General features: G+C 37.8%; 1 long non-coding RNA gene across 2 annotated transcripts in view; it reads right to left on the bottom strand.

Moving 5' to 3' along the window:
• Positions 1–4,074, bottom strand: part of LOC109924493 — a 50,201-nt gene extending 46,127 nt beyond the window's left edge. The window contains exons 1-3 of one of the 2 annotated variants that reach the window (XR_007264582.1): positions 3,785–4,074; positions 3,428–3,475; positions 2,202–3,302 (exon numbers count right to left, since the gene is read on the bottom strand). This is a non-coding gene — a long non-coding RNA (uncharacterized LOC109924493). Of the gene's footprint in view, positions 1–2,201; positions 3,303–3,427; positions 3,476–3,784 lie in introns of those variants that run through there. The other variant, XR_007264581.1, reaches the window with a different exon arrangement.
• Between the last annotated feature and the right edge of the window lie 15,319 nt (positions 4,075–19,393).

Genomic DNA, 19,393 nt, shown 5'->3' on the forward strand with positions numbered 1-19,393 from the left:
CCCGAAACATCAGCCTTTCTGCTCCTCGGCCTGCTGTGTTCATCCAGCTCTGCACCTTGTAGTCTCCACTTCTATCTAGAAGGTCAAGGGCAGCAGATACATGGGTACACCACCACCTGCAAGTTCCCCTCCAAGCAACTCACCATGGTGACTTGGAAATATTGCGCTATTCCTTCATTGTCACTGGGTCAACATCTTGGAATTTCATTCCGAAATGGTATTGTGGGATATCTACAGCACATGAACTGCACAGTGCAAAAACAAAAAGCACCTCACCACCACCTTCTCAAGAGCAACCAGAGGCAGGCAGTAAATGCTGGCCAGCCAGCAATGACCACGTCTTGAATGAAGTTAAAAAAAATGCTTCTGGAACCCATATGGTTAACCAGAAAATATTTAAATTCTACTTCTGCATTTCCATTGCACTTTATTCAATATTTGATTTTCAAAATTAATCCATGATTTCCTGTCCAGAATTGATATCGATTATAGACAATTTACTGGCATAAATTTCACATTAATTTTATTGAGGTCAGATTAGGACATTACCTTAGCAACTATCATCAATTAATTTTTGATCCCACAAGGTATTTCCTTGCATTGGAAGCAGTCTAGCAAAGGTTTTAAGTTGATTCTGAGATGAAGGGATTGTCTAAGGAGAACCTTTCAGCAGACTGGGCCTGTACTTAGTAGTGTTTAGAAGAATGAGAGATGATCTAATAGAAACATGGAAGATATTGAGAAGGACTGACAGGCAAAGTGGACGGGAATTTAGAACAGGGAACAGTCCTAACGTAAGGATTGGCTATTTAAACTAGAGATGAGGTGGCATTTCTCTCTCATAAGCTAGGGAAGCCAAGATATTCAAGAAATATAAGGATAAGCTAGATATATCTTTTAGAATTATTGGGGTGGGGGGGGGCGTATGAGGAAAATGTGGAAAAGTGGCGCTAAGGCAAAGATCACGGGGCCTGGGGCTTAAATGGTCTACTCCTGCTCTGCTCTTTGTTTCTTTTGATCCAAGATTAAAATTTAAGCCAGTCAATGGGAAGCAAAAGAGGATTTTCTTACAAAAAACTAAATTTCCATTTGTTACCAAATAAATAATACCAAAATGGGTCAAATTCTTAAAATGACAGGAACATAAACTTGCACTAACAACAAAACAGTTGCAACACAAAAACTTTTAAAAACCAACATGTACTGCATGAAGACTGTGGGCTGCAAAAGCTACTCTTCAGCAAAGGATCAGCAACGATCCAGATGTCACAACAAAATAGGGGAATTATTTTCGATGTGATTTGCTGTTAAAACAAACTCAAACTCAATCAAACAGGAGAGAGAACCATTATATTTTTGGCTACCAGCTCCATCATGGAGCTTGGATTTTAATGTGAAAGCTGCATGTGTGGCCCAACTCAACATAATTTTATATCAAATGGAAACAGAAAATGTTTAAATGACCAACAGGTCTGACAGCATCTGTGGAGAGAAACAGAGTTAAAATTTTAAAATCAATAACTTTTTTTCAGAATTTTGTTTAGGATTCCAAATAAAAGTCATTGATCTGAAATATGAACTATTTTTCTCTCCAAGAATGCTGAATATTTTCACTTTTTTTTGCTTTTTCAGATTCACAGCACCTACAGTATGCTTTCATTCAAAAAAAGTACTTTGCGTTTCACACATTAATCCAAAAATGAGTCACTTTTAAATAGTAAGCATTTACTGTCCTGGATCTCATCCAATTGCTTGGTGATATCCAAGCCTCAATACAGTGTTGAAAATCAATTTTCAGTCACATCTTCTAACTAATTCCAATCATCAAATCCTCACCCGCATGCTAGATGATTCAAGAGACGTGGCCAAATTTTCTTCTTGTTACTCAAGTGTGTTGAGGTACATTGTAGTAAACCAACTCAAGAAATCAACTTACTCAGTACATCAATGAGTACTAAAGTTAGACACTCCAAAACCTTATAGTTGCACTGCTCACTGATCCACCGGGGAAACATTTTACATCATTTTTATCCATACAAATCCTTGAACACTATGAAACAAAATGTTTTATAGTGCATCCAATTTCTTTAAATAACTTTAGATTTCACAATAAACGTGACAAGTTTGCTCTGCTTTTTCTGAGTGCTGTGCGATATAGTATTTTATAGCAAATGTTACATTTGTGGGTAGGAAACAGCCAATATTTTTCTTAAGTCATTTATTATATTTTTTGTAATTTTTATTACAAAGAAATCATTACTTTATTTGGATTTTTGGCAAATTATACAAAAAGCACACAATTCCAGTATAAAGTTCATAATTTCTAAAAATAGTTACAGAATCTAAAGCATGCACACTTGATGGTAGATTGCAGAACCCTGGGATGCATTAATTTCCTGAACGCTTCACAAAAAATAGGGCAATACCTATGACGTAAAAATGGTTGGTGCAAAGTACACATTACAGCCTAATATTATTTGCTGCAATGGTTCAGAAAAAGATATTTTCACACAAAAAAATATATACACACAAAATTCAAATTTGGATACTTAATCATTTTACACAAAACAAAGTCTTCCTGGAACACCTACAAAATATAGATATGTCCTACCCACGTATATATTGGCTCTTTTTTGTATTTGCAATTTGATGCGCCATTTATTACCATAACAAGACAATGTTTCAAAAACTTAAAAACCTGTCCATTCTCAAAATGAATCGAATTCCTCTGCATGTTTTAAAAATTATTTGGTCTATCAAAAGGCACATTCCACATCCAAAGACATCTGGATGATAAAGTACAGTATGGAACTGCGTGCAGAGAGGGGGAGACAGACAACGTGGGCAACGATCCAAAAATGCCAGCGCTTTGGCAATACAACAGAAGCCAGTCAATACCAAAGCTCAACACCACGCAAAAGAACAGAAATGCTGTTTTACGACTATTACTGCAATTTATTGAACGTTCTCTGCATTCTGTAGCAAAAAGAGAGAGAAAGTATTTGCAATGTCAAACAAGTACGGCAGAAATGTCCTACTTCACGTTGCAGTGGTTCTACAATTTGCAAAGAAGCTACGACATCTCTTTGCGATACTGCCGTCATTATATCCAACTTGCACAGTGAGAAAAGCGTTTTTTTTTCCAGTCAGATTTCAAACCCCAATGCATCGGCTGAGCCAGCTTTATGGACGAAGAACGTTACAGTTCAGCCTTCACTGCTCTGCCTTCTTTCTATTTCACTGGCTGTTTGAAAACCAGTGCACAGCCTTTTGCCATTTCATGATCCCTACATTGACAGTTCCTCAAAAGAAAAAAGACATCTACGATTCAATCCATCTCTTATCATTTAAACCCGCCTTACAAGACAGAAGGTGCGCTACTCGACGTTAAAATAAAAAAAAGCAAAACTCAAATCATGTGTCTTACCTTTTAATTTCTTCCTGAGGCTCTTTGGCAGCTTTAAACTCGGGGTCTCTGAAAGCGTCGGGGGGCGGGATAAGGAGAAAGAGGAGGAAAATAAAAGCCTTTTTTTAAAAAAGACTCATAAATTTGGCAGATCTGAAAACACGTACGGCGGCTGACAGCTGCAGTCAGGATCGGTCAGGCGATCGACAGGAGCGGAGACTATTTGTACACAAACACACGGGGAAAGGAAGAGGCAGCTAGCAGCAACAGCAACGCAAGCCCGCCCTGCCTCCCCGTCTCTTCCACCAACCCAGCAGCAGCCTCTAGACGGCACAACACATACACAGACACCCCTAGCAACAGCCGACAGGTACAAACCTCATCAATTTAAAGTGCAAATAGAAGGGGGGGAGGAAATATCCAACAGTAGACAAAACAACGTCAGAGTGGGGTTGTCGGAGAGGGGAGGGGGCTGGGGAAAGGGAAAAGTTGAGCTAGTCGCTCTCGCCGTCAGTAAATTATCAGTAACGGTGCTGCTACAGCAGCCATTTTGTTGTAACTGACAAGAGAAGGGTAATCGTGCTAAGGAAACGACCTCTGACCCTGTCTGGCTGACATGTGATCATAAGAACCAGCTTTCCCTCTTTCCTCCTGCCCTGATCCCGCGGCTCGCGCCCAACCGTCCCGCCTCTTCGGGTTACCATGGCAACCCACTCCGGCCTATCGCTGCGGCTGCTACAATGTCACGTGACTGCTACTGCGACCGCAAACTTTCTTTATTTTGAGTGGGGCTGGGGGCTGGGGATGATTGTGGGGTTTTGTTTGCGTTTGGTCCGGGGTTTCAGACCTGTTCGTCAGACCTTCCTGCTGTCCTTAAACCGCCAAAACAGGGAAGAGAGAAATAAAGAGACAACAGGTAAACACCCGGGGATGGGAAAGGAAATTGATGATAATAATAGTGATGATGATGATGATGCCATAAAACTTCCAAAAAAACAGATAGGGCCCGTCTCAACTGTCACTCTTGTTTGCCAAATCCAACCAATAGGATAAAGGCGCTCACGGCACGTGACCGCGTCCCTGTGAACGCTGGTTGCCCCGGTAACGGGTCTGCCCCAATCATCTCGAAAAGCCATCGCAAACTAGCCTGTCCTCAACATATACAAACGACCCGGTAATTGTCAATTGTACACGATCTGATACAGCTCGACATCATCTACTTAATAGGTACAGAGCTTATCTAATTTGACCCAGTGAAATAACCCAATCAAAATCAAATATATTAAAGCTGAATTGGCACTCCACTGTGCAGCAGCAGCAGTAGTAGTAGTAAATACCATTCAGAAACACAGCTTCTACTCCAGTCTCTTGGTCAGAACACTTGATAGCCTGGATTTGGAAAATAGATTGTATCTTTCTTTCAAAAACAATAAAGTAGTAAAACTTTTATCTTTGAGTCAGTTTGTCTATGTTGATTTTTTTTTTGTCTTATGTGACAATCACAGTGAAACATTTGTGATCAAAGTGCCAGGAGACAAAAATGGGATTTCTTGAGCCAAATATTCCAAGAACTTGGGCAACAAAAACCCAACAAAGTGGTCATAATAGTTCTTTGAGTTTCAAAAGAATCAGATTTTTTTTTTAAATGTAATGATTTTAAATTGAACCTGCTGTCCTGATCTTCCGCCATCCCTTCACCTCCTGTCTAGAAGGCACTGATTCTGTAGTAGACTTTGATTTTGTAGGTCCAAATCACATTCCAATATTTCACACAAGTGATTATTATACATGTAAGCCTAAGCAGTCAATGTAAGTCAATTGCAGGAACAGCCACAGCAAAGCGCCAGACTAAAACCATACCAGTCCACATTGCAGCCAAGATTGAGTGGTGGCAATCAGGGAAGAACATCCCAATCGTTCTTCACCAACAAATAAAGTAACTAATTGTGACACTCTGGTTAGAGATCACGTAACTGAACACATACCAGTGATTTGGGATCTTTCTGCTTTGTATGGTTCAGCTACTCACAAAATAAATACATTGTGCCATTGTACAGCCCTCACTAAAATGTTTGAAAATGAGGATTTTTTTTTATTTCACCCTTATCATTACTTGTACCCTAACAGAGCACAAAACCTCCAAGGCTGTCAACAACAATTTTGAAAAAGCTGCTGAAAGGTGTATGAAAATAGTCTAAGATTACTTTCTCTGCATTTTTTTTCTCTTTCTCATACCCCCTCACTACCAAACACATACGCCATGTGAGGGTCACAGATGTGAACTGGTAGATTTGGTTTATGCTGTGCCATCAGGACAGCAAGCAATCTTCTCATTGACTTTGGAATGAAGTTCCATGTATCAGGGGATCCTCTCAAAGTATGTCTATTAGTTACCATTGACTTGCACAAGAGTTTATTTGTAAAGAACTTGAGAATTTTTTTGACAATTTTTTCCTGCTGAGATTTATCATATTTGTTGTAAAATCTCAATGGGAAACTTGAGCAGTGTGTAAGTGGACAAGCAACACTAAATTCAATGCTGGTGTGTGGACATAATCCCAGAAAAAACTCTTGACTAATATCAGTGAAGTCCACCTGATTCACCACTTCTTAATTGAATGTCACTCAAGGGTGTAAAGAGGAGACCTACAGTTATTCAAAAATAAAGAAGACCCTTTAAATATAATAGGCAGTATATTTATAGAAGTGAGTGGTTTACATTTTCTTTGTCCTAAAAGGTACCTTATTAACTTTATAGCCATGAATTTTTGGTTGCTAAAAGTATTTCATGACTTTTTATGCTTTTTTAAAATTATGAAATAGTCTTTAGAAACTTGTTTTCCCAAAACTTGAAAAATGTGTTTCATAAAAAAAGCAGCTCTTTTATTTTAAGTTCAAGTAATTGACATTTTGAAGATGAACATGTACCGTACACAAAAATAGCTTATGAATGTGATTGTTTTATGAACAACAATGTAGTGACATTCTGTTAAATTTTACTGATAGTGAAAAATACTTTAGATATCTACATTAAAAGGTAAGTCATTTAATTACGCATAAAATTACATTCTCATAGAGCCACTATCAGCATTGTGAATGGCTACCATGGCAAGGTGCGTCAATGCACACTATCTAAGAATGTGAATTTTAGAACCTAGACGATATTCTCTGAGAAATTCCCTGTAGATTCCACTTATTGCTGATGCAACACTATCAGTTTAAGTTAAAGATGATTCAAAATATTGTTGGTGAATAAGGTCATTAAAAAAAATTAAAATAAAACAAACAGATTTCCAAATAAGTTTGAATCAATTTGCATGTTCATCTCAAGATTCAAGTTTTTAATTAGTGTTTTCAATACAGTGTTAAATAATTATTGGCGTCATAAAATTTTTGATATGCATACATATTTTGTTTACTAAAATGTAAGCGATCATAGTTTTCTTATTAGCTAGCTGACTTATAATAGAAAATTAAATTTTTTTGGAAGATACCCAAAAAGGGAGCAAATTGAAAAGCAATCATTTAAGACAATCTTCTAAATTGTTCTTTTGAATATGGCAAAGAAAAGCAAACCTGAATAACAAGCTTATGGTGCATCTTTAAAATGAGCTGCAACACTGGCATGGTGATATAATGTATTTCTGTTCAGCGTAACTGTTCCATGGAAGTTCAATTCCCACACAGCCAGTTTATGAATTTTGTTCACAAAATCACTGGAAAGAATCAAATATGGTGAAGAAAGGAAAGATCGAGTTTGACCATTAGGTGTTTAAAGAGTGGCATTGGTATACAATTAGTGGCAAGCTGCATGCCTTCTTCATCAGAATAATGCAAAACACATTAAGATCTTCAAAAAGGTAAGTTTTAAAAATTAGCAATGGGAAAATTATAAGTAAAAGCCCATAATGGAATTGATCTGCATTAGTGGAAAAGGCAAACTCAAATCACCATAACACATTACCAGTAACATCGGATATCAAAAAGTATATACATATATTCTTGTTCCAAATTGTTTCTGAATACAATTGAAAAAATTGTGATTGATGGGTGCAACCGTACAGTTATAAGAATACATACTTAAAATAAATTACAAGTTACTGTGTGCCAAATTTTCAGTGTTTTGTCAGGAGTTAAAAATCTCAAATCAGTATCTATGACTTTTTTTAATCTAAAGAGAGTGAGGTAGAGAAAAATCATTTGATTTGAAATTAATTTATCATTTTATTCTGACAATACACCAATTAACACTAGTGATTGAACTTGCACATCAGTTTCAACAAATTAAAGCAAAGGAATCTTGAGTTCTCTAGCTAAATAAGGTTAGATTATACCTGGTTTCATGTAATATTTCTAAATTAGGTAAACATATAGCCTGCCTGAGCTAGATATTGTTTGTTGTGTTCAAGTGTACTGGGTGAATGCATTAGCTGAGCTGATTTATAATTCTTCCAAGGGCACTGCAGGGATTCCATAGAGACCAACACATTCATAAATAGAAAACAACTGTCTAGCAGAAATAAGAGGTGGCACATAGCAATGCCAGTGTAGTGTAGACAAACTGGTTACTGCCAGTTTGATAAGATAAAGCTCACTAATGTTTCAACGATAGTCTACATATCTCACATGACTATCTCTTTCTAATATGGATTACCAATTCAGCTTCAGTTCCCTCAGCAACTAATGAACAAGCAGTAAAATCAATAACTGCAAAATGTGGATTTGTGTGCTTTCTTTGCAACAAACAGTAAATGGTATGCAGGCAGCAGAATGCTCAGGTGGGGGTGGACTGCATGAACCCCCAGAGGCCAGTGTATTTGTCATTTGGCAAACCAAGATAGATGTAGAGCACAAATTCATCAAAGCCTTCTCCAAAAGAAACACAATTCTTGTTCTAGTGTTATACTCCATCTATCTAGAGTCTGAAAAATGAATAAATAATGAACTATTCATTTCACATCGCAGAGACAAGCAACATACAGTGGAACAAAATAAGAACTAGATAAAGAACACACAATAATCTTCTGTCATGAACAATAATCTTTTGTCAATATTTTAGTGAGTTTCAGAGCTGTCATAATGTTACATTTTGTCAAGATTTCAATTCTAAAATATTCAAATTCAATCACAAATAAAGAATTCAATAACATTTTTCAGTTTATGTTTTCACTACTGCCTTGAGCGCGGTCCAAACGCTAACATTTCAGTATTCCGTACCAGCACAAATTGTATCTGACGTTGCAGATGAAATGATTTTAAGCGTATTATAGCTGTGAGGAATGGGAGCATAAATAAAGCATTTATTCATGCAGAAGTACCATATAATTAATTACTTTCAACATTAAAGTTCAGTACTGAACTCAAAGGATGATTTTTTTAAAAAAAATGAGATATCGGTTTTTTTGCACTGAGTGGCTTTGTCTACAAACAGCAGAGCAGCTCAACTTATCGAGGCAACGTCAACACTGCAGTGCCGGTTCCTTTGTTTCTCCACCAGTGGTTAGATCCTGGCTCTAACATCTCATAAATTATATCAGTGATTGACAATGATGGCACTGTTTGTAAACATAGACAGGGATGCCAAATATTGTAGCCTATTAAAAATGAAGTAGCTTTACAACAAAATGACCTAGAAGTACAGCATTTGGAATGCAGACATTTTAATGTTAAACTTTAAATAGACAAATAGTTAAAGTGCACAATAGCTGTTAGATATGGGAAGAAGCCAATATTTTAATACATTGGTCTGATTATTGTTGAACTATTGCTTTTCCTTTTTATCCATTTTAATAAAGAAATCAATATGACCAGCAGTCTGTGATATAAATTGTCATCAGTTAGTCAATTAAATAAAACATGAAATGTAAAAGCTTTGCTGCATTAAAGGTATGAACTGTAGTTATTGGTTCAGTTAAACCAATGGTGAAAGTTTACAAATAGCCCTCTTTATAAACATTGCATTAATTGTGTTTGTAAAATTGTATTTAACGCATTTTTTATTTCTGTTTAAACATTTCTACTCTTGATCATTTAAGCAAACAGCAGCTGTAATACTTTAACTGCTACTCATGAGAAAGAACCGAAATCGATTCTATGCACTACTCTGTCAGTGACGATGTTCCTGCAATATGAGCAATTGTTGTACAATCTCCTTTATCCTTTGTGGAAAACTGAACTTTGACAGGCATGAAATAGTTTTCTTTATGTTAAAGACACATACATCATCGAAGAGCTGCCTTATTTGATTTTATTGAGCACATTTCTTTTTTTATTGAAACAATTCAGCTTTGTAATTGCTGCAAGTTGAGATATGAACTGCATTTATTTGCAATGAATTATTTTCACCTTTATATTTCTGCATTGGGTCACTTCTGTTGTGTGTGAAACTCTTGTCATACTGTACTTCATATCTATAATTTTAAATTAATTTCTTAAAACGTCAGCTACTGTTTTGATAACCCTAAAACCTACTACAGAGGCTAAATCAAAGGCAACATATTTGACTTCATCAAAACAAGTAAATTGCAATGAAACATAATCACAAACAGATTATGAACAAATCTGATATCCTTTCAGAGATAGCTGAGAAAAGACATCATAGTAGAAAAATTTGTCTTTTAATGAAATCTAGTTTATCTGTAATGAACACGTCAGTGAAATATTGTACCACTTTAACTCTTTAATTGCTGAATTTATAGACCTTTATAGATTTTACAGAACTTATAGATTTTTAAGAGTGATATTTGCTTTCCTTAGTTATTTCCTTGTCACATCACACAGCATTCACTGGTCAAAGGGGTGTTAAACAGTTTGCTCCCCAGCTCCTGCCAGTGTTCTTCTCTAATCAACTGTTAAGACAAGCACCAGAGTGCCTAGGGTAACTTGGCCTCTGACTTTGTTGCCTTCTCCTCTAGGGTAAACTTTTGCATCTCACAAGCAGTTTTCCTTAAAGGTTCAAACTAAATTTAGAGATTGATTTTTGCCAGCCTGCATAGAATGATCAGTCCTGAAACTGGATGGTGCTGTTCTCTTTTCTCAGCCTGCTAAATGTATTCCTAAGCCTCCAACTGCACACTCGTTATGGACCAGAAGTGCACTAACTTAATATGTTGACCTAAGCCACATCTGCATTATTGGTAATCCTGAATACAACTAGTGCTGGGCTTGCAATGTTCATGAAACAAAGTTTAAATGCAGCCTATACTCAGTCCTTAATCAAGAAATAGTGCATTCAGATACCTAACTATATCTAAGAGGTGTGCACATGACAAGATAGATCGTTCTTCGTAGGTTTTGAAATAAGTAGTCGCTGCAGTGCCCTTCTTGGAGATTGTTTGTAAATGTCAGGAAGTTGACTAGGATCAGGTGTTGTTAGCCTAAACTGTGCGAAGTTCAGGCAAGAAAGGGAGGGTGGAGCAGAAGCTCAACAAGGTAGGTAGGTTGTCCAGGAGCAGAGGCTGGACAAGCAAGCAAATGTGTTACAACCAGACCCCGGGCAAAGTTTCCCAATTTGTGGCAGTTCCAGATGGGATACCCCACATACCCTTGGTAAGGAAGGATGAACTGGCTTCCCTTTTTTATCCAGGAGAAAGGGAGAGAACTGTTATCTTCAGAAACCTGGTTGAGGGAGGGCAACATCTCCTGGTCTGGAACTTCCAGTTTCATGGCACAGAAGAGTGTGAGTGATACAGCAAATATAGCTCAATCTTGTTCAAGGGTGACAACTGGAAGCTCAATAGTGTATGAAGAAGGCTACACAGACATAACTTCTATTACCCAGGTCACTGCACACTACCTCTATGCTCATGGATGTTTGAACAAAATGACAACTCATCTGTGGCTCTCCAATATAACCTTCACTGTAGTCGGTTGGGAGGAGTCCGGGGATGATTATAAACTGGAAAATGAAGTTGGACATCGCTATATAGCTAAAAATACCAGGAGAATTTTCCAATTTTAGAATCAAGTGGGATTGTGTGGTGTGCATTGTAACTACTCAAGATTATGGATGAAATATTCAGAGGCCTGAGTGACATCAGCTTTGGCAAGATCTGTGACAGAATTGTGCTAGAAATATCGTGAGGTCTATCTCAACATTGGGATCAACCCGCTGCACCTTTATGCAGCAGCAAGTTGCCAAATAAGGGAGATTATCGCATGTAAATGCCCCATTAATGCCACAGTGCAGCTCATTAACATTCAGCTCTTATCAAATGCACTGCACGACCTAAATGTGGAGAATTCTTCGCACGAAAGTTAGAGAAAGTACCTGGTGACTTCAACTTGCCACTTCGTCTGAGGGACCTCCAGGTGGACATTGGGCACTCAGGGCATGGTCCATGGGCAACAGACACGTGCATCCCAGATGAGAACTAGGTGCAGGAGTAGGCAATTCAGTCTTCAAGCCTGCTTCACCATTTGATACAATCATGGCTAATCTCATCTTGGCCTCAACTCCACTTTCCTGCCTGCTGTCCATAACCCTTCAACCTATTACTAATTAAAAATCTGTCTGTCTATCTCCTCCTTAATTATCCCAGAAATCCATCACACTCTGAGGTAGTGAATTTCACAGAACCATGATCCTTTGAGAAGAGTAATTTCTCCTCATCTCTGTTTTAAATGGCTACTCTTTATCCTAAAACTATGACCTTTTGTTCTAGATTGCTCCACATAAGGAAACATCCTTTTACATCTACTTTGTCAATCCCCTTTAGCATCTTACATACCTCAATTTAGATCTCCCTACATTCTTCTGAACTCCAGAGAGCATAAGCCTAAACTGCTCAATTTGTTTTCATGAAATAAACCCCTCATCTCTGGAATCAATCTAGTCAACCACCTCTACCTTCAAAGCAACAATATCCCTCCTCAAGCAAGAGGACCAAAATTCTACACAATACTCCAGGTGTGGTCTCATTTATACATAATTGAGACAACACTTACCTACTTTTTATTCTATTCCTTTAGTAATAGATGCCAAAATTTAATTTTCTTTCCTTATTACCTACTGTACCTGCATACCAGTTTTCTGGAATTTATGCACAACGGTACCCAGATTTCTCTACACCGAAACACTCTGAAGTTTCTCTCCATTTAAATAGTATCCTTCATTGTAACCTACTTTTCCACCTATTTTAGTGTCAGCTCCAAATTTGGCTACAGTATATTCTATTCCTGGATGCAAGTCATCATGGACATTGGCTTCAGCCATGTACCAACCTCTAAGAAACCTCATAGTACATCACTGATCCATTTATGGTGTGTGTTTGAACTTTCATGCTGTACCTTAGGGCTTTTCTGGCATCCTTGTAATGCCATTGCAAGACTGCTATGCATGCAGGGACAGACACAGCTCTTGGAGTGGACCAGGCTGCATCTCCAGCCAGTTTGCTTGCTGTCACTCACATTGAGCCTACCTGGAAGGGTGGCCTTATGAGCCTTGCCCCTAAGCCAACAATACCAGGCTCACATTACTTCTGTTTTGCCTTGCTATTTAGCACAGAAACAAAGCCAGGATTCTTGTCATGATCTCCAACAGGCCTCAACCAACACAAGGGACATTCAGTCAAGAGCAGCCCCCGACACCAATCCAGGAATTGGACACAGTCATTCAGCAGCTCAAGGCAGCCAGAGTCAGGATGCTGACCTCATAAGGGGTGAGGAATAAAATTTTGCCAGCCTACCACCTACCTTGACTCTTTCTGCACTATTGTGGGTTGAAGAAGATTTTCTAAAATTACAAAGTGATCTTGCTCAAATGGGTCAATGCGCTGAAAAATGGCCAATGGAGTTCACTCGATAAATGTAATGAATTGCATTTTGGTAAAACAAACAAGGGTTGGACTTATACAATTAATGGTTGGTGCTTAGGGAGTAGTATTTAAAACAGACAGACCTCGGGGTTCATGTACATAGTTCTTTGAAGTTTGCATCTCATAGACGGGGTGGTTGAAAAGGTGTTTAGCACACTTGCTTTCATTGCTCAGTCCTTTGAGTATAGGAGTTTGGAAGTCATGTTGAGGTTATACAGGACATTGGTGAGGCCTCTTCTGGAATATAGCGTCCAATTCGGGTCGCCCAGTTATAGGAAGGATATCACTAAGCTGTAAAGGGTTCAGGAGAGAATTACCAGGATGTTGCCAGGTACGGAAGGTTTGAGTTATAAAGGAAGGCTGGATAGGCTGGGACTTCTTCCACTGGTGCATAGGAGGTTGAGAGGTGACCCTATGGAAGTTTATAAAATAATGAAGAGTACAGATAGGGTTATTGGTAGTTGTCTTTTCCCTAGGATGGGGGATTTCAAGACTAGGGAACACATTTTTAAAGTGAGAGAAGAGAGATTTAAAAAAAGATATGAGGGGCAATTTTTTTACACAGAGGGTTGTTCACTTGTGGAATGAACTTCCTGAGGAAGTGGTGGTTGTGGGTACAATTACAATGTTTAAAAGGCATTTGGATAAGTACATGAATAGGAAGGGTTTGGAGGGATATGGGTCAGGAACAGGCAGGTGGGACTAATTTAGTTTGGAATTATGTTTGGCATGCACTGGTCAAACCGAAGGGTCTGTTTCCGTGCTGTAGACTCAGTGACCCTAAGAGAAGTAGGTATTACAGGAATTGGAAATGGATGGCACTGCTGTCACTTTTGGTGTAGATGGAGAAGTGTCTCGAACGAGTAATTAGGGAAGATGTTGTAGGCAATAGTGAAAGTGGTAGAACATGAGCCTTGGTGGAAGATGGGTACAGTACCAAAGATAGGGTGAGTAATAACATATAAAACATACAGATAGTAAAGCTAAGACATATTCCTGAGAATGAAGAAGGATTTTCAGAAGAGGATCTTTGAATCTTTTACTTCTACTGTGTTGCAAAGTCAGTGATAGTGAGTCTGATTCGGTCTGGCTTGATATCCCTTTGTCATAACAACAACATTACTTCTGTTTATGGGTGGAGGCATGTAAGAGACCGATAAACCGGAAAATGGAAATTGAACATTGCTAAGTAGGTAAAGATATCAGAAACGAAAATCAAGTGATTGTGTGATGTAGCTACACACGATTTTCATTCTTTGAATGTTCAGTTGGTACATGAACACGTCAAACAACTGCTGCATGTTTGTGCCCACTATCTAAGGAACTGAAATGATGCTTAAATTCCTCACCACTTCACACGTTACAAATCTCTGATTTGCAGCATCGAATTCAGGACTGTTGAGAGGTATGGAATACCTCAATAAGACCTACACCAGTTAGGAAACCTTAAAGTGCCACTCAGTAGAGGTATAATGCATGCACAAGGGCCACTACTGAGTAGGCAATGGTCTGCTGAAAATGACGTTCAGATGTTTGGATTGCGAAGGTGGAGTATTTCAATGTTACCCACAAACCATGTCCCATATCATTGCATTATGCAATGCCCTGTGCAAAATCACTCAACAAGGGAGGATGCTTTTCCAGTGGAAGAGATGGAAACCCGAGGTGTTTCCACCGACGAAGATGGTGAAGCGATGACAGGGGCCACGATTTTGCAGACAGGACATGAAGAAGCTATGGCAATACTGAGATAAGGCAGACAGGCCCATGACAATCTAATAGCTAAGAGATTTCAGGCTGACTAAGTTACTGCTGACTTCCAAGGCAGTGGGTTCCCCAATTTAGGGCAACTGTATTGTTCAGTTTAATTAACAATGTTTGTTTATTGGGTTTAAAAAAGGCACATTGTTTCGTGTTAGCTCTTACAGGAGTTATGCAGTCTTGAAAGACGTAGCCATGGATCCAATTGCATGCAGTGATACTTGCATAACATTGTGTACTCCTGTGACCTTGGTCTCCTGAGGGAAAAATGGTTATGCACCGTGGCTCAAGTAGGCTCATATACTTACTACTATACATTGAAAACCATGTGCTGCTTTATTTTGGCTTGGATGCACTCATGTCACCCTGATACCTGTTCTAAATAGGGACAATGTATTTCTGAGTGCTGTGTTAGCTGTAATAGCAACCTGCTCCAATATCCATCATCATTCCACCAGAGTGGGTGCTCCTTCCTTTTCTGAGATGTTTTATTCTGCAGACAGATGGAAGTATTAAGCACAATCTTGATTCGTGGATGTGCATTTTATGAGTATTTATGCCTATGCCAATTCTTCAAGGTTTCCTAGTAAATGATTAGCACTTGCTTTGTCCTGCTCACTGGCAGAACATTAACAGCATGAAATGGTTGCCACATTTTCAGTGCACATGTTCCATGAAGTTTGCATACAATTCTCCTCTCTGACATCTCTCTGCATTCACATAGTTACAGTGCCTGATGTCACTTTTCACGAACTGTACGGTGTCACCACTAACACTGCAGAGTGCAGTAGATCATTCATCCTTTGCTGGCACTGGAGCTGGGATCTTCTGTGGGCCTCACAGGAGGTAGGCTGCAACCTCCGTCCAGGCTGCCTTAATCTTCCTGTTGTTTTCCCAGGAAGCAGGTCCTCACGTCTTTGCCATATAGCCTGGAAGAGAACCTGCAGCATTGCTGAAAGTGGAGCCACTCACTATGATGGCTATGATATCTCTGGGTGAAGTGGGAAGAGGAGCATAGGGGTGGAGTCACTAACAGATGCTGATGGATGCTCCTGACTTTTACTGGACCATCTGACTAGTCTTAAATATTGCACCAGGATTTTCGACACCAGAAGGTCCTTGGTGGGGTGAGAAAGTTACTTTGTCCCACAAGATGTGCCAAACTCTTTGTGCATGCATATGTACAACCTTAGAATAAGTGATCACAAAGAAAAGCCAATCTGCTTCCACAGCCAAGGCCAAGTTTAGACTCCATAATGGAAGACTATGCCTGTAATGCTGAATATTGCAACATTATGGATTCTCTTGAGAAAATCAGAAAGGTCAGATCAATACTTCAAAATTATTTTCATATGCCTATTTTCCTATTCCATTCTCTTATCAATATCTCCTCACAGCTTATGATAGTTCTCAGAAAATTTATTTTGCCTCCTATTTTAGCATAATTTGCACTTTTGGTCATCATTTCCTCCAGCCTGACTGGCAGATCATTGATGTACACAATGAACAGCGGTGGACTCAGATTAGAACTCTATGGGTCAACATTACGCACTTCCAACCAACCTGGAAAAACTGCACTCAACTCTTTATGGGCCTTTCCTCCTTTTAAGTAATTGTTTAATCCTGATTGTTTCAGTCATTTCCAATAGTTTCCTGCATGGTACCTTGTCGAAAGCTCTCAGAAACTCCACATATATCCTAACTGCAGCATTTGCCCATTCCAAATAGTCCATCACACTCAATCAATTTTTTCAAGCCTCATCTTCTTTTCAAAACCACTTGTCCACCCTATTTATTTTCTCTTCATCTAAATATTAGTAATTTTACCATTAATAGTAAAGAACCAACTTCTTTAATACTTTCCTTTTGACTAATTTATCTCTCGAACAAATTAACATTCACCTTTCCTAGTATCTTTCTCTTTATTAAAGAATAGTGCAGAATACTTTTTATGAATCCCTGTCAAATTTATTATGTTCTATGCAGTTATAGTCTCTATGTGAAATAATGATTTGCCTGTTTGTCTGACACAAAAGTTACAGCTAAACTCATGGAATAAAGTAACATTTATGACGTTAGTAATAGTTGGAATTCTAATCCAGGTGAAAGTATGGCTCATTAATTTGTTGTTTGGTCTGGTGTATTAAAAAAAATCCACCAGGCCTTCTTTAAAACATGTAGGAACTTATCAGCTTTATTGGACACAACTATCATTGCAGTGATGTATAGCATGATTTATAACACATTTCTCACTACAGTTACAAATTTAGAAATATTATTCATAACTGCAGGCAATAAATAACATTTTAGAAATATAAGTCAGAAGAATTTCATGAGAAACTAATAGGGAACTATTTTCATAAATCAGAGACGTTATTTAAAATAGGAGACCAAAGAACAGGTATGATGCAGAGTACATTAAGATTAATTTTTTTTCTTGTTACACAGGCTAAATAATATGTGGCTCTGAATATATTAGATCTCTATTTATTACTGAAATCACTTTCATATGCAACAATAACATTGAACCAAGACTAAAGTCAGTCATACTGACCAATTTTGCAGAACTTGAGACCAATCCACAGTTTCTGTCTGCAACTTTTGACCCACTATTTCATGAGTTGCCCCTTAAGGTGCATGCTGCTGCTGTTGTTTGTCAGGTGCCATGCTCATCCTGTGTCAGCCTCACACATGCGCTTCAACTTGTCTGAAATCACTGTGATATCTATCATCTAATTATGCTTGGGTCAACCCCCTTTTCAACTGCCTTTCACTTTGCCCTCTAGAGGCTATTGCTGTATCTTTTTTACTTCTGATCAAATGGTCAAAATATTAACATTTCCCTTTCCGAATGTCACTTTTCATAGTTTGCTTGCTCTTGCAATTTCACGTACCTCTTCATTTGATTATAGTCTGCATTTGGAATATATAGCGTACTTTCTATTATCTTTTGCAGATTTTTATGTATTGTCTAGGTTTCTGAGGCAATAGGGAATTGTACAGAATATAGCATCTTATGAATTATTTCTTTTACAAGCTCAAGTTTTATTGTTAACACACCCTTCATCTTCACAAAATTATTTCTGGCTATCTCTATCCTTCTACCTTCTGCATCACATGTGCCATCTTTCCTGTTATCATCTGTCCTAAATAGACAAACTTATTTACTTGTTCCAGTCTGACATCATCCATTTCAATCTTTGCTTCTAATCTATTTCTTCTAACTACTATTTTTTGGGTCTTTTTAGTTTCCATATTCAACTCATAATCTAAACTTTTAGATTTTACTTGATCTACAATATTTTGTAGAGCCTCTTTGAATCAACAAGTAGCAATGTGTCATCAGCATTCTGCAAGTTTGTCATGTTCTTCCTTTCAATTTTTACCCCAGAAATGTATCTACTTCACTGAATATTTCTTCTGTATATAAATTGAATAATTTTGTTGCACTCCTCTTCACTTGAAACATTTATGACTATTCCTCTTCTAGCCTGATGCTCATTATTGGTCCCAACATGGGCACTGGATAAATCTCACACCTTTACTGCCATTATCACATTTCAACAACATTTCTATTGACTTTAGTCAAGAAACACTTTCAAACAATATTTCAAAATTTCTGAAACATATGTAAACATTCTTGTTTACTTCTAGATTTTATTGAAAATTGAAGAGAGTTCTGTAGCAAAAATATGGACAGAAAATGTAAATGAATTGTATGATGACCCTGGTCAACAGAGTCCTCAAGATATTGAGGCAAATGATGCTTTGAAATTGATAAGTACAGGAAAAGCTGCAGTTGTAGATGAAGTAACAACATATAAAACATCTAAAAAGCCTCGTAGAAACAGCAATTTGTGATTAAATATATACTGAAGGGTACATTTCAAGTGACTTAAAAAATTCATTATTTAAGTTATCTAAGAAAGCAATGAAGTGCAATATCTTATAGCCATAAGCTCAAAGAGCCATCTCATTAAACTGATTTTGAAACTCATAATAGAAATAATAACACATTTAAAGCCGACATTCGTGAAACATTGTCAGAATTTAGACTTGAATTAGGATCAAGAGACGGGTATTTAAATTAAGAACAATCTTTAATAGATACTTCAAATTAAACAAGAACAATTACATATGCTTCACAGACTATGAAAAAGCGTTCAATCTTGTTTATGACAAAACGTTAATAGATGTGTTGCTGAAATGTGACATTGACTGTAAAGATTTAAGATTAGTTGCATGAGTCATAGCAAAATTTCAAGTACCTCCTGCTTAGAATTCTATTGACTCAATATCTACTCTGAAACTTTGCCTTTAGCTACTTCCACTGTGACATCTGCTAGCACTCCAATATTCTTCACAGTTACAGGGAAAATGCTGAGAAACATGATATTCCCATTACCTGTAC

This window comes from Rhincodon typus, chromosome 23, assembly GCF_021869965.1.
Source record: "Rhincodon typus isolate 14 chromosome 23, sRhiTyp1.1, whole genome shotgun sequence".
NCBI classification, from domain to species: Eukaryota; Metazoa; Chordata; class Chondrichthyes; order Orectolobiformes; family Rhincodontidae; genus Rhincodon; species Rhincodon typus.